Below are 15,735 nucleotides of genomic sequence, written 5' to 3' on the forward strand. Positions count from 1 at the left end.
AAAATGAGTTTTCGGGATTGCGGATAAACTTCAGCAATAACCATATAGCCCCGACCATTCGATATCTTGTTCATAGGTAGTTAGAGATATAAATTCGAAACAATAGAACAAAAAAAGAACGATTTTGCTGAAAGATTTAAAATTTTGTTAAATACAAATCTAAACATAATTTTGTTGGATCATCAAAACTTATAACTTTGTTGGAGATTTTGATTGCTAGAATATCAAAATATTTTTGTAGCATTACTCATCGTTTTTTAGTTTCCAACATTTTGATAGACTAACAAAATTATTTTCAAATCAGTATCTATATAAATTTATAAATATTTCAAAACAGCTAAATTTTTTGCAGCACTGCTCATCGTTTTTTAGTTTCCAACATAATCATTTTGATAGTCCAACAAAATTAATCTCAGATTATCTAATTTTCAGATATTTCAGCAAAATTGTTCTTCCGTAACCATTGCTGTATATAGTTGTATATTATAGTACTATTAATATCGCTGTTTATTTATATACCTGATCCATTCAATACTACCCACTCATTTCTGATCAATCTGGAGTAGCTACCTCAAACGTTTCAATCTTCAACATTAAGTAGTTTCGTGATCATACGTAGCTCGACGTTCAGACAAATCTATCATTATCCCTAACTTCATTCCCGCGGTTGCGTGATGAAAGAGCATCCGGTAACGGACCACCCCGTAGTGCGCGAATGCCGGCGGGATGAAGTGAATCGGTGAAAAGACCGATAGATTTGACACGTAATGAAATTACGTCGTCGTTCCCGTCCGTTGGAGGATTTCCGAAAATCGAGGGCAACGAATGCGCGGCATGCAGGCGAAAATCTGATCGACTAGCTTGGCGACATGAAACGTAACGGGACTAATTCTTTTATTTGACATTTGATTTTTTTTTTCATTTTATTTGACATGGCTTCGGCAGTGAACGTTACACCCGTATACGTGTATGTATGTATTTCCCTTTCGGCTTCATTACTTGGAAAAACGAAAATCCGAGCTCACCCTGTTTCGAGCGCAACGAATGGGAATACACTGTACAACGCTATATTTCAATGTTCGACCTATCGTGGTTAAACAATATCATTCTAAAAAAAAAAGATCGTATCCACACGCTTTCCTCCACGCTATCAAAAAGCATAGAGCACCTTTAATGAATTGCTGCTGCTTGCGGCAGTTCACGAGTTAAACGACAATTTTTGCAGAATAAAAATAAAATAACCAACGAAGCGTTTAAAAAAGATTTATTGCATCTTTTGATTTATGGAACGCTGATTATGATTTACAACTCATTAAAAGTGCTTCGTATTTCTGACAGTAATTGCAAATCTTTTTAGCGACCAAATTAAAAATGATTACAAGCCATAATGAATGCAACTGGATATGCATTTCTACGATGCGATGACAACGAACATTTCGCCCGAGGATGGGATGCTGCTGCAGCTTGTCTCTCATCGTTCGCGTTATTCTAATTTCCGGCAGGGACTTGCCTGACATTCAGGGTCGGGGAACCCTCTCTCTATCGCCCCCCCCCCCTTTCTCTCTCTCTCTCTCTTCCTCTCTTTCTTTCTCATGGAGAACAATTCGATCGTGATTTATTCCCGGGGCTGCTGGTCGCTCGGACAAGGGCGCGAGCGGTTCTCCTTTTATTTTCCATTTATCGCCACCGGCAAACATCGCGCAGGGGATGACGTCATATCCTCCGGAGAGGGAAGCCACGAACTGAAGCTGCCCGCGGGGCTGAAGTGCATCACGTCGCAGTGGATAACTTTTGCCAGATTTTTTTACAATTGAAGAGCCTGAGGCAATAACGCGCGAAGCTGTGCGAGAAAAAAGTTGCGGGAAAAAAAGGAAGTTTCTTTTTTAAAAGTGTTGGCAAACTTGCAAGTAAACGTCAGCTGACAACTTTTATTTACGTAGCCTACTTACGATTCATTTATACAGGTTTGGTCCGCAAATAAATTTCGAATTCGTACTTGATTTTTTCTAGATAAAAGAAAACATAAGCAACTGAAATAAATTAGTTCACTATAATGAATACATAGAAAGGTTTTAATGAAATATTTAAAAACTTAGTAAATACAGATTTGAAAATAATTTTGTTGGACAAAATAATTAGAGTGCTCAAACTTGAAAGACTGGCTTATGTTTTTGCAGCATTGTTTAGAGAGATTCCTAAATTATTTTGATGATCCAACAAAATTATTTTAGAATTTGTATAGTAAAATTTTTAGATACTTTAACAATATCATTCTTTCCATGTAAAATTTCAGGATAGATGGACTATGTAATGGATTAAATTTTAAGATAAATATTGTTGTCTAAAAAAATATATCTTAATAAAATTTTTATTTAAGAGAGTTATTTGAATTTTAGAAAATCTTTTAGAAAAAGAAAAAATTTCGTATATTTTTTCTTTATTATAATATAATTTTATTTAAAATCTAACACGAAAGAGTGACGTATTTATCGCAACAATACCATATATATATATGAATAATTGAATAATTTATTTATCATAAAACTAACTGATATTACGAACTAATATTAATAAGAATTTTATTTAGCTGTCCATTAAACTGACGAAGTACGATTAGAGGAGTTACCATACAACCGGTTGTTTGACCGCGGAAATTCGTTGGAATCCAAATCTCTGGACGGGTGGATATGAGCACACTCCATTTAATAGACACGAAACTGTCAGTACGATCGCCCGTAGCGTTCCACAGCAATTCCGGATAATCCGCTCTGACGGTTACACCTCGGCCGTAATCCACGACGTGTGCAGAAATAACGACGTACGTGCCGATCGCACGTATTTCTTAGCGGCAGCTGCCGGACGCATATGGACGTGTATGTCTCGAAACAGTGCACCGGTTTGTATCTCGTATCTCCGAATAAAAAAGTCAGAAAAGGCAGATGGCATAATCCCGCCACACGTCGAGAAGCACAGCCCTTTCGAGGATTACGCGGCAGAGAAGGCGAAAGATGCGCTGCGGCTACTGAATATCCGACAGACAGCTCTATCAAAATTATATGTATGAGTGAAGCGCGATGTGCCACTTTTAAATCCGGACATGGATTTGCAGGGATATAAGCACGTGAAAGACGCTGTTAAATGAATTTATCAACGCAAACCAGTTATTTAAGTAATATCCAAATAATATTTGACATATTTTCTGATTTTATTAAAGAAATATTCTATTATACTATTAAATTCATGACGTCAAATTATACTCAATTTGAGTTATTTTTAATCATTTCTATATAGGTCGCGTTTTCTTAGTCTGAGTTTTTTATATCTACTGCTTCAACTCCGAGTTCTTCGTGATCCCAGATAAACAACTCGTACTAATCATTTATCATTAGTATGAGTTGTTTATCTAGAATCACGAAGAACTCGGAGAGTTGAAGTTGTAGATAAAAAAAACTACAAGACGACTTATAGAAGTATATATAGGAAAAGACGGTTTTGTTAAAAATATAGATCAAGATCTGAAAATTAAATTACAGATCTGAAAATAATTTTATTGAACCATTAAAATGATTATGTAGGACGTTCAAAGTGGTTACTAGAATAATAAAACATTTTCATCATACTTGAGATTCCTACGTAATTATTTAAATAATTTAACAAAATTATTTTCAGATCTGTACCTAGCTAAATTTTTAGATATTTCAGCAAAATTAGATATTATAAAAAATTACAGGTATTCTATTCCTATAAAAAGCAAAAAAAAACGCTTAAATTTGCGGATTTAAAATAAACTTTAATTCTTTTTAATTCTAAAATCATATTTATTAAGTGTAATTTTTACTTCAACAAAATCGTTATTTCTGTATAATGAATGTACGAAACGATAAAAATATGTTGTTCTACTTTGAAAAATTGGCATGTCACTCTCGTCGAACTCGACGATTCGCTTTTTGCAACGTAACACGATATCCAGTTCCTGCGGCGGTACCGTACGTGATAAGAAAAGTACGCGCAAGTTCGGTAATGCTCTGGTATCGGGAAGAAGAAGCAGAGGCAGACACGAACGGGAAGAAGAAGCCGATGACGGCGAAGCAACGATCGATCGATGTCGATCAGTATCGAGATAAAAAAAAAGACTCTTCGCTCGCGTCTCGGTGTAACGCCTCTCGCTATTCTCTCGGCGCGACGCGACGTGGCAAGTTTTCGCCACCCCGCGGTTCTCATCACACCGCGCAGATGACGGGTGCCGCCGTCTTGCCACCCCGAATACTTGTACTTGTCGCGAATACCCGGGGTATAACGAGGAAAGTTTGCGCCAGCGGACATTGCCGATCGCGGCTCGGCAAGAAGCGACCAAGAAGCGAACTTTGCGGACCGCGACGCGGCCGTCATGTCGAGCGGATTGCGATATGTTTAGCAGATATATAAAAAGGAGAATGACAGCTGTTGCAGCATTAAAGGAAAATTTAAAATAACTTTTTGTAAACGGAATAACGTTCGCGGAGTTTTACAACCAGTGAATTTTTCATTTTACGAAGAGAAATTCAACACTGTTACATATCAAAGAAGCAATGGTAATCCAATCCTTTGAGTTAAAAAACATTTTGTTATTTTTTAACTGTCATGTATACCAAAACGTAAATCAATCCATTTTTGTGGTTAGTTTCAAAGCAAACATCATTCATGTTAACGCATACATTTAGTAAATAATAAAGTAAATTTGAGTTACACACATTTAATACATTTTCTTAAATTAAATGTGGAGTTGTTTAACTCCATTTAATCAAATTAATCTTGAGTAGAATCACTGCTGATTTATAAGAATAATTAAAAATAATTCAAATTGAGTATAATTTAACATTATGAATTTAACAATTAAGTATATAGTCTACACTATTAAATTTATAATGTTAAATCATACCGACAATTTGAGTTGTTTTTAATCATTCCTATACACTGCTATTCCTATTCAATATGTTAATTTAATTCAAATAATAGAGTTAAACAGAGAGTTTATAAACCAGATAATGTATTAATTTAGTTTATTATTTATCATTATGTGCATATTTTAATATCAACACTGTTTACTTTGAAATTAAGCAATTTAATTTTAATTATAGAAATAAGTTGATTAATTGTGATTGTTTTTTTAACAACGTGATCTGCAAAAATAAAATAATACATTTGACTTGGAAGTTAAGATAATAAAATATTATTTAGTTTAAGAAATGATTTCAATTTGATCTTTTAATATTTAATAGTGTAATGAAACCTCGTACTTCATTTAAGTTTAATTATTTATTAATTGAAATTTATAAGATATTTAATTAGAGAAATATTTAATATTAAAAAAATTTGACTAATATATTAAGTATAACAAACAATGAGATACCTATTTTAAAGCTTACGTTTAAGTAAATTGAATAAAATTCCATAAATAGTTTGTCATTCAAAGGAAAGTAAATTTAAAGGGAATTTAAAGGAAAGAATAAAAAAGAGTAAATATTTCAAAGTCTCTTTTTTAGAGAATATTAAAAGATTAAATTCGATCAAAGAAAGAAATGTTACATTATTTCACTTATTAAATACAATTAAAGAAAGAAATTGTCAGTCTTGAGACTATTTCTTCCACATGTTTTCTATTATTTTCGTTAATGACTGCACTTGCTTATTAATTATTCTATCCGTGTGATATGTAGCATACACCTTGCATCCTTAAAAGCAAAGCTGAATTGCAGTACATTTACGAAACATTTCCTGTTCCAATCGAGTCATAGAATGCGCCGTTTGTGCATTCCGCCACGGGATAGTTCGCATACATACGATTCCAGCGACATAGCAGCCCAATTGCTCGGTAATTCGTGTCTTCATCTTTTCGCCATGGCGATTCGCACGAATGTACCGAAAGCGCGAGATGAAGCGGAGCAAGGCGAGAAACAAGAGGAGAGCCCGTGTCGCGCCAAGGAGAACGACAAAGGGAAAATCAAGAAAAAACATGTGCGGGAAATAACCGCGTAGTCTAGACACGACTGAAATACTTCAGGACGACGACGTGGAACACACGGAACAAGGAGAAACTTCCATCTCTCGCTCCCGCGAGAAAACTCGCATCTCTCTCTTTCGCATCTGATATTGTCAACCCTCGTGGAATCTCTCGCGTGAATAAGAACGAGATTAACGCGACGTTTTGGCAAAGTTCCGAGACCAGAGAGGAGGAGGGAGAGAGAGAGAGAGAGAGAGAGAGAAACAAGGAGCAAGGAACCGTGTATACAACGCGCGTTAACGATACACTGCGCGCTCGTTCCGCAAAATAGAGTCACGCGGCTGGAAAATGATCGCGGTGGCGCGGCGTCGACGGCCGTAAAGCTCGGTACACGTAGGAGCGTTTCCCCGACAGGCGCATTTTCCGCGGGATTTCCTCCTTTTCTATTAGGCGCCGCTGAGACGCATGTTGGCCTTTTCTCCGCGAGCGTTCGACGGGAAAAGAAATCGACCGAATTCCCCCACGGTCCACGGAACAGCGTGAGGACTGGCTCAACCAGGTCGTGCATCAGGATCGACTGACGCTGATTAGTTCCATTTTTTCTTCCCCTGTGTAATAACTAGGGCTATAATTCAGAAGGGAACGACAGACTGGAATTGATTAATCATCACCGCGCGCGATCAATCCTGAATATTCTTTGTTTCATCTATAATATGCAAACGCATGGTAATCAATATTGTCATTACCCTGTCAAAAGGATTTCTAATAAGAGATAAAAAATATTCTTGATCTTTCTCGCAACCTTATATAGTATAAATATTAAAATTAAATCAATATTTCCTATTCTTCTGTCCTGAATTAATTAAGATTGATTTATTGTCTTGAAATGAGAATAACACATATAAATTTAAGTTTATATATTCTTTAGTTTAGAATAAATATATACCTGATATATTAACGTATGGTGCCATAATATTTGGTGAGAAACCGAAGTGTTTGATGACGTTTATTCTAAATTAAAGAATTAAAGAATCAAGAGTAAAGTATTCTTCTTTCAACAATAAATATGATTGTCTCTGTAACGATCCTATTTTTTATGGTAGATAGTTTCAAAGAGTAACTAGACTCGAAAATCTTTTCTACAGGTGTAGAATTTATGAAAATGGTCTAAAATCAAGATTTTAAGACATTATTATAAGGACGTCTGAGAGATTTATCTTAACTCTCCGCTGACTATGTCGAATTTTGCACCTATCTACCTGTACGTCTTCAAGTATAGATTTAATGTTTAGGACTATATAAAAATTAAAAAAAAATCATGTATATTTGTGAAAGTTTTAACAAAGAATTTTTACTATTATAGAAATTGGATCGTATTTTATTTATTTTTTACAGATTTAAATTTATCTATTAAAATTTACAATCAAAATATTGATTTCAAAGCCCAACTATGTAGGTGAAAGGCCATTAACAATGTGATAGAATTTTGCGAAATTTTCAGTTTTGATAAATTGCTGATACATAGTGAGAGTGTATATATGCTCTATATCAATATCGCGTATGATGAAGGATAAATGACATAAATGAATCTATGCAAATATAATAAAAATGCTGGCTTATGACAGTTTGTTTTCAGGTCATTTAGCGCTCCACGTGTGGCAATTCATCGACTGATAGGAGCAGCAGACACAGTTTAGATAACGCGTAAAAAAAGCCAAACAGATTTATCGGCTCCAATTTCATCGAAAAAGCCAATATATTTCTGAATATGACAGCTGTCCACACAATCGAAATTTTTGTGCCACATGAAATCGAAAAGCGCAGCATCTCATTACACAGCTCTTTAAATGAAAGGAAATATTTCGTGAAAAATCTCAGTGTGTCGAGTAATTTTTTTTGCCTTTTTTTCGCCACATATACAGTGTTAGATAGCAAGGAAACAATGAAAATTTAATCTCTTGAGTTAAACATTTTATTATTATTTTTAACTTCGAAGTGTGTTAAAAATTAATCCATTTTTGTGTAAGTTTCAAAGTAAACATCGTCTATATTAATGTATGCACTTAAGATATAAATAATAAACTAAATTTGAGTCTAATTTAATACATTTTCTTAAGTTAAATTATTTAACTCGAGAAAATTTATTAAATTAGACTCAAATTTAGTTCTTTACTCAACTCTCTTTTGTTAAAATTAACGACATATTGAATAGAGAGGAACAGTAGCGATCTATAGAAATAAAAAACAATTGAGTATAATTTGATATTATGAATTTAACAGTGCACTGAAAAGAACTCGTTTGGTATATCTCCTGCAAACTTTCAGTTGCACTTCCGTAGAATTTATTTTCACGAAACGCGCCATGACGTTTATTCTCCTCCTTTTTCTCAAACTTTTCGCAGGCACGGTGCATCTCTGTCAGGGAACGGTCGTTACACGCGTACCGATGCGACTTTCGCGTAACTCGTCTCTAAAACACTGACGGCTCGCGCATTTCCGAGGAGTTAATTGCCTTTGTCGGACGCGGGTTGTTAAAAAGCAATTACTCGCCGCGACCGTATTTGCGAACCGTGCCCGTCGAGAGGGACTCCCGGGAGTGTATTTAGCGAAAGCCAGCGGAGAGCCGTCGATAGCCAAAGAAAATAATTACCCTTCCGCCGTTCGCATTTCTTGTGGAACGCACACGATCAAAATCAACATCGGTTCCCCTCGGCCTCACCTTTGCTTCGCTTTTATCCGCGCGATCAAGCAATGCATTATATTCTCGTCTCCGCGAAGGTGACTAAGCGAGAATTATCGATCTTTTCCATCGAATCAATTTGTTTTTACGTTCTCTGCAATATTTAAAATACGAATAAAGCGATATTTGACGCACAAGACGCACACGTTGGATCATGAGTGAAATAAAAGGAGAAATGCTATGAAATGGAGCAATCAGCTAAAAATTCCAAATCTACATAAATATTTTTTTCAGTCAGACACTTTGTCACTTTTTTTTTAGATAAATATTATACATTTTTTATGATATTAATTCATAAAAAATATTATCGTAACGTAAAATGGTTTCTTTTATATATCTATAACAAAATTATATTCTATTTAGTTCAATCACAGTATAACAGCTTCATGTTTAAACTTCGAATTAAATTAAAGCGATAATTAAAGATGTAAATTTCGTTGGGATTAATTTTACAAGCAAAATGGACCGATCGTTCAATGTCAATTTTCAATAGGAGAAACAAGATATAAACTTTGTTGCACGGTATCGCACTCTCCCCTTCGATGCACTTTCGCAATTATATCGAGCTACCGCCGACAAGCTTTAATGCGACCAGCCAGCGAGTTAGTTTCCACTATCTGCCTTCGAACAGGAGTAGTATCGTCTTCGTAATCGAGTAGCCCCTCGATTCCGCAACACACGGGGTTTATCTCTCGATGGTACACATAGGGACGAGAAGTTTCGACATTGATGTCGAGTTGCAAGACTCAACATCGATGCGCCTAGTAGCGTCGCGACAACCGCATATGCCAGATTATTATTTATACGCAATATTTTTGCCGCTCCTATTTTTTATCCCTTTTTTGCACGCCATGTGGAAGATGTACGAAAAAACGAAGTGCGGCGATCGTAAAATCCATTACGTACTCCCGACCGCCTTTCGCGTTGCTATTGAAAAACAACGTTCTCTGAACGTGCGTTTATCAAATGCAGCACATGAATCCGCGCATAATTCGCGAAGCAGAGCATCGTTTGAACGAAGAGATGGAGTAAAGTTGTTACAATGGGGTAAGAAACACCCTAAATGTGCAGTCGTTACTGCCATTATAATCGACTACCCCGTCAATAAATCTGCTTGCCGGTGTAAATATAAAATATGAAGGAAAATTTCTTGCGGAAGAATTTCTTAACGTGATACATTTCTTGCGAAAGTGATAGAAAATTTATCTGAATTATTTAAACAGAGGCCAGAACTTTAACAATCTTTACGTTACGATATACCTACTATACAATTAATAAAAAAATAAGCATAAAAAAATACAGTTTTTAATATCCTGTTTCAATAATGTAACACTACTCATCATAAACAAGAACTTACCCCTTTAAATGACCTTGTCGTTATATTAGACTCGCATTATTGAAAGATACTTAGAGTGATATAGTTTACTTAATCACGTGGCAAAATTTATCTGAATTTAAAAAATGATTTTTTTAACAGAATGATCTTCACTATACGATATTATATGGCTTTTAATAAAAAAAAATAACAGCATAAACAATTTTTCATGTTTCCTTTGAGAGACTCTTGTTTCAATAATGTAACGAATAATCAATACATTTTATGACTTCGTAATAAACAAGAACTTACCCTTTTAAATGACCTTATAATTATTATATTAGGTTCACTTAATCATGTAGCAAAATTTATCCAAATTATTAAAAAAAAATACGTTTATTAACAAAAATAATCCTCATGTTACGATATATTGTATGGCTTTTAATAAAAAAGTAACAAGCACAAATAGTGTAATTTTAATGTCCTTCGAAAGACTCCTGTCTCAATAATGTAACGAGTAATCGATACATTTTATAACTTGGTAATAAACAAGAACTAATCCCTTTAAATAACCTCATAATTATTATATCAGGTTCATCATTACAATGTACTCATCGTTAGAGCATTAGTTCACTTAAGCCACGTGGCAAAATTACTCCGAACGACCTTACGTTTTGCTTTTATATTTAGCAACGCCAATCAAGACGCATGGTGTAACCGGACTCTAAGCTTCCGAGAGATAGTTGAGAGACTCTGCTGACGGCACGGGAGAGAGCAGGCACGACATAACAGAAAAGCAGGCGGGCAGACAGGCAAGCCAGCGGGCAAGATGAGAGAGGAGAGAGAGAGAGAGAGAGAGAGAGAGAGAGAGAAAGAGAGAGAGAACGTCGGGACCTCACATGTCGCGGCCGCGGGGCAGTACGGTTATACTGGGCCGTCGAGCCCCGATTCCCGCCCCGGTAGTTTCTCATGATTGAGATACATAATCGGTACTCCCCGATGAATACTACCCTATCCAGCAACGACCTACCGTCTCGCAGAGATGTTCTCTCTTCTTCTCCGTCACGCCATCACTCTTTCTCTCTCGCTCTCTACGTCATCTGACTGCATCTTGCAATTGTTCTTTTCAAATTTAAACGGTAAATAAAAAGTGAATTTCAGCTATCTTATTCTGTCTATATCAAAAATGTATACGATCCTAGTATACAGAAAGGAAAATAATTATATAAGACACTGATTGCTACGATGTCAAAACTTTTTGCAGCATCATATTCAGGGTTCATAAGTCGATTTGACACTTTTATGAAGGCGACTGATTCTTAGGACAGTTTGATTTGATACCTACTAAATTTTCTATTGATCTTCGAAAGAAGATCGACATTTTATCGATGGAACGTTGATAAAATATCAATGTTCTCGATGCAGCATTAATAAAATGTCGATCTTCGAAGATCAATAGAAAATGTAGTTGATATCAAATCAAACAATCCGAAAAATCAATCGATATCAATTTGATTTCGATTTATAAACCAGGGACTTGAGATTTTTACATAATTATTTTCATAATACAAAATAAAATTATTTTCAGACCTGTATCTATCCAAATTTTTTAATATTTCAGTGAAATTGTTCTTTTTATGTACTTTAAATTAGATTATTTCTTGGTCCTACTTTTCTTCAAATACTTATCGCACTATCGTGAAAATATGTTTACAGGCAGTATATAATTTGAGTGTCGAACTCGGATCTGCAGATTCCCTAAATCCAAATGATTGTATGAATCAAGTCATCTGCGAGAGCTATCTGCATTGGGAATTAGAATTAGATAGGAGAAATTTAACATTTTAGAATTTAGTCTTCGTAAGTTTGATAGGATACGCATGATAAGGAAACTTATTGATACGCGATATGGCAAAATTAACTTTAAAGTTCAAAAAGGACATATCTTATTTCAGTATCAAAGTTGTACGTGAGAAGATATCTTATTCGTTGCTGAAATCTAAAACAGATGTAAGCAATCTCTGGAAGACCCGGAAATTGCTTTCACATAAATTGGAAAACTTTATAAAGATATATCATATTCGTTGCGTATGTATAAATAAATGAGATCCCATCCAATGAAATGGATACGTTTGAAAGCCAAGTAAACATATTTTTATTGCTAATCTAACATTGAAGTTAGAAAAAAGATTAACATACCCTGAGAAAAAAATAGCCTAAATTTAAATAAATATTTATTTGAATACTGCCAACTAAACATTTACTTTATAATAAATAAATATTTACTCAATAAAAAGAAATGATCGTTAAATCAAATTAATAATATTTTTTGTATCAAATAAATATATTTATTTATGTAATAAATATTTATTGAAATTTAGAATATTTTTTTCTCAGAAGAAAATTAATATTGTATAATCTTCAGATTTATAATACTGTTTAGTGAGGTTTGACAATAATGTTTAAGAGTCGTTGTTTTTCTTTGGCGAATTAAAAATAACATTGCAATCAGATTAGAGTCAAGCTCGGATACCGCAAAAAATATAGTAATCAAGTAATCGTTTCTTTCCCAGATGCAAACATCGTACTTTAGTGATAACTGCGTTCCAATCAATGCGGCGTATTCTTCCGCTGGCTAGTAGGACAAGATTTCACCATGAAATCCTGAGAAACGTTCTGCCCCGTAGGCGCAGCGGTAGTCCCGCGGCCCTCCCTTTAAATCATACGAGTCGTCCGCTGATGATGAATACCTCTGTGCCATGGCATGAGAGACCCCCGGGCGCGAGGGAACCAGGGGTTCCGCAGGGCTTGTTGCGATCGTGTCGGCAATCCCGCTACCGAACGCTGCAAACTCTTGGTTTATCTATGTGTTGCGGATAGCACGGACTTTAACCAACTTTGCAGGAGTTCGATTAAAGGTGAGAGCATCCAAGTGTGCAACAATTTGTAACAAATGGCTAAATCCAACGGTATATCTAACATATAAATTCAAATTTTTGATAATGGAAAACATGAAGAAAATAAAAGTCTCTTGTAGGATAAACTTGCATAAAAAACGGCGTCTACAATGAGATTTTAAGGTGTAAAATTTAAGCTTTGAGTCTTAAGTTGTGAGAAATTATCAATCACAGTCGAATGTGAGGAGAAGTCTATTTTTTATGGCTTAAAGCTTAAAACTTGAGTTTAAGATGGCCATCTTCAAAATGCAAAAAACATATTTTGAAATATTTTTAGGGATGGAATTTTACAATTTTTTTTCTTATATATCTATGTGATGTATATTTTTCTCTATTTTCTATTATTTTATCTGTATTATAAATTAAATTAAGGTTTAAGCTTACAAACAGCATTATTGTCTCATTTTTTAAAATGCTACTTGAAATTACACTGCATTTATGTTCATAAATTTGTATGCATAAATTTATACAATCTTGTACATTCAATAAAGCTTATTATTATTAGTACCTATATCTGATGTATTTTACTGGAAAAATAGAAAATCTGTATCTACTATTTTTTTCGTTTAATTCCTGTAGTTGTAACGTGTAGTTAATACCTGACATCCACCTTTAATCCAGCACATAAATCTATACTTCGGACTGTGATCCTACCGGAATTAAACACGACTACGCAAAAACTGTATAATACATCTTTATATTCATAAGGAATTAATAGTAATAAAGCGGATATATCTCATGGAGACTTTCTAAATTAGGATATATATTGGGACGGAGTTTTTGAAGTTAAAGGCTGAATTCCGCAGCCGCCAGCAATAGACTAAAGAAGAAATCGCCATTTAGTGTATCTCGACTACGATAAAACGCTTAATGGGCATATCACGGCAGTGATATTTGCGACATAAATAGCCGAAAGCTTTCTCGTCGTAATCGCTAGATAATAGTACCACGACACGAGTTAGAATTTCAGGAAAACCTGCCGTGATAAAATCCAAATGCCTTGCACGGCCGCTTTTGCTTGCCTAGTTGTACCAGACTGGTTTCGCTTAAGCCTGTAAAGATGAATCAACAGGATCCTCAAGAGAACGGAATTCAAGGATGACATCAACATCTTTAGATTCAGCGTTAAACTTTAGATTATGTTACGAGATATTGAACGACAAAATTCTGCGTTTGTATTCTAATTGAATTCTAATTAAATATAAATTTGACATTAACGTGCAACATTTGTAAAATTGTCAATAGATATGGTCGACACGTGACGAAAATGTACGAAATAAAATGTGTACCTCTGCTGCTCGATTTAGAAGCTTAATGACAGTATTGTGTGCAAAATATTCGTGAGATGATTGTTAAAAAGCTATATCAAGCGAGTTGTTATCCTTTTGTATAGAAACGTGATCATGTTACAAATCAGCTAATTGATGATGCATTTGTTGCTTTATCTATTGCAAATAGATGTGTATTTTCTATAGATATTTGATTTATGATCAATGCGAGAAACATTATTCGTTAAAATAGTATAGAATTTTATATAATAAAGAATTAGAAATTATGATTATGGTAGAAATTATCAAATTTCATCAGATTAACACTAAAACTATCAGTTTTTTACTCACCAAAAGGATCAAGCAAATAAATTACTTTGAAAATAAAATGATAAAGAACCAAAAATATTTCATAAGTATAAAAGTTATTCTGATTACTGAAAAATAAAAAAATTTCGAAATCCTTTTTACACAAAAAATACATGATCTAAAAAAATAAATGATCTAAAAAATAATCAGTACTTCTAATGTTAAACTAATGAGATTTTATTTAATTAAACTGCAGTACTGCGTTTTATCTTCGATGCTTTGATAGATATACATATATTTTTTAATTGAATTCAGTGATTGGCTAAGAATTAACTAAAAATAAATATAGTGTATGCGTAGGTATTCGAATAGACGAGATGATGGACCTGCAATTACGAGCGCATTGGTATCGATCGGTCCATAACAGCGTCGTGTCGAGATATACGATCTTAAAATGAGATATAAAGCCGAAACGCGCGGACACATATCGGTCCATAAACCGACGCTCATTCGCAGACCTGTTTTTGCATAGCGCCATAAAATTGCTGACATATTATTCGACGTAAAGCATTACGCGCGACGGGAACGCGAAAAGGTATAATCAATAACTGTTTAGCGCTGCGGGGCGATACAACAATATATTTACGCGATTCATTCTGGATGGACCATTATTCAAAGCCAGACAAAAATGTGAATAATTACGATGAATTACAAAGATAATTATCCTCATTGAAAGAAAAAAAAAAGAGATCGTATCATTTATAGTCATTAAACACGCAAGGTCGTTTCTTCGCAATTAAGAAGATCTTTTGCGGATCGAGCAATGAAATTGACGAGTACAATTAAATATAATCGAAATGCCTTTTTTGCTATTTCTGTCTGATATTGTCCTAACGATGTATATATTTGCGGCGATGCTCGTTACAAGATTGTCGAATTTTGAAAAGCTTGAAAATCGCGTGAAGAAAGAGTGATAAAAACGCGTGCGGAAGCGCAATAATCTCCGCACGGGACCCGGATCCAGCATCTCCGTGGCTCGTAAACCGTAACTTACAATCCAGGACACGAATTTCGGGCCTTCTGCTTGGCTCCTAAGCGGAATCCGGCGCGGTGCACAACGGGGGGTCCCGTCGGAGCGCGAGAGGACCGCACGCGGTGAGCTACAC

The 15,735-nt window shown here is 34.9% G+C and overlaps 1 protein-coding gene across 19 annotated transcripts in view; it reads right to left on the reverse strand.

The window, feature by feature from the left end:
- The window catches only part of LOC105149771 (uncharacterized), a 172,291-nt gene that overhangs the window by 58,306 nt on the left and 98,250 nt on the right, over positions 1–15,735 (reverse strand). The gene's annotated exons all lie outside the window — the stretch shown is intronic.

The sequence above is a fragment of the Acromyrmex echinatior genome, chromosome 16 (genome assembly GCF_024713525.1).
Source record: "Acromyrmex echinatior isolate Ae372 chromosome 16, ASM2471352v2, whole genome shotgun sequence".
Taxonomy (NCBI): domain Eukaryota; kingdom Metazoa; phylum Arthropoda; class Insecta; order Hymenoptera; family Formicidae; genus Acromyrmex; species Acromyrmex echinatior.